General features: G+C 41.0%; 1 protein-coding gene across 1 annotated transcript in view; it reads right to left on the bottom strand.

Moving 5' to 3' along the window:
• CACNA2D4 (calcium voltage-gated channel auxiliary subunit alpha2delta 4) overlaps nt 1-1,145 on the bottom strand; it is a 162,810-nt gene that overhangs the window by 100,880 nt on the left and 60,785 nt on the right. The gene's annotated exons all lie outside the window — the stretch shown is intronic.

Raw genomic sequence — 1,145 nt, 5'->3', positions numbered from 1 at the left:
TAGGAGCTACTCATGGCTTGCCATCACTGATGTGGCCCAGTCTGCCTCAATGGGGCCCTTTTCAGCCCAGAACTTACAAAAAAAAAAAAAAAAAAAAATCAAGCAGATGTCACAGAAATCAGATACTGGTCCTAATGAAAATCAGTCCATGGGTCTAAAGGAGATGCAATGCGTTGTTTTTTCTTCCTAATGCTTTCTTGTTTGGCTTCCATGGAGGTCTATGTTTGTGGAAGAACTTGGGTCTAATTGCTGCAGACAGATGCCTGTGTTCTTTTAGCTGAGGCAGATGGGCAACAGGAGGAGGAGGTGGGGGTGGCTGTGAGAGAGGAGGTGACATTTGTAAATATGTCAAGGGACAATGAAAATTTCATAGATGCATTGGAACTTTTTAAATGAGAAGATGAAATGATCTTTTTAAAATGATACGCAGGTCTGTAAAGATAGCAATAGTATCAATGAGGGTGTTGATTCCTGGTTATCTATGGTTACAGATGAAAATCAGCTATAGGCAATACTGACTATATTCAACCTCTTCCCATACAATATGTTTTATGAGAACTGATAGCAATTTGTAAAATTAATAGCCTCTTTCCCCCTTTCCATCATAAACAACAAAAGGGCCAAATAGCAGCAGTATAGGGAAGGAGCCTAATGGCACAGTGATAAAGTGCTCAACTGCTAACAAAAGTTGGTGGTTCAAACCCACCAGCTGCTGTGTAGGAGAAAGATGTGGCAGTTCTGCTACCATAAAGATTTAGAGACTTGGAAACCCTATGCAGTTCTACTCTCTGCCTTATAGGGCTGCTATAGGTTGGAATCAACTTGATGACAGTGAGTTTGGTTTTGGTTTTATAAGAATGAAAGAAGAGCTATGAATGACTTGGGCTAACCTGCTACCTAGCTCAGCAGCTTCCAAAGAAGCATTTATGTGAGCAGTAGTGTAGCTCCTTGACCAGATATTTCTTTATTTTATTTTATTTTGATTTGGGTGAAGATTTACAGAGCAAATTCACTTTCCATACAGCAGTTCACATATACATTGTCGCATGTCATTGACCACAGCTTACCACAATGCAACAGCTCCCCTCCCACTTCCTTCCCATAGTTACCTCTTCCCAGTGTCCATCCCTCCATACACTCCTGCC

This window comes from Orycteropus afer, unplaced genomic scaffold, assembly GCF_000298275.1.
Source record: "Orycteropus afer afer isolate SDZICR_OR568_19922 unplaced genomic scaffold, OryAfe1.0 scaffold00040, whole genome shotgun sequence".
NCBI lineage: Eukaryota > Metazoa > Chordata > Mammalia > Tubulidentata > Orycteropodidae > Orycteropus > Orycteropus afer.
Note: the sequence above shows the minus strand (reverse complement) of the source record. Positions and strands in the feature narration are given on the sequence as shown.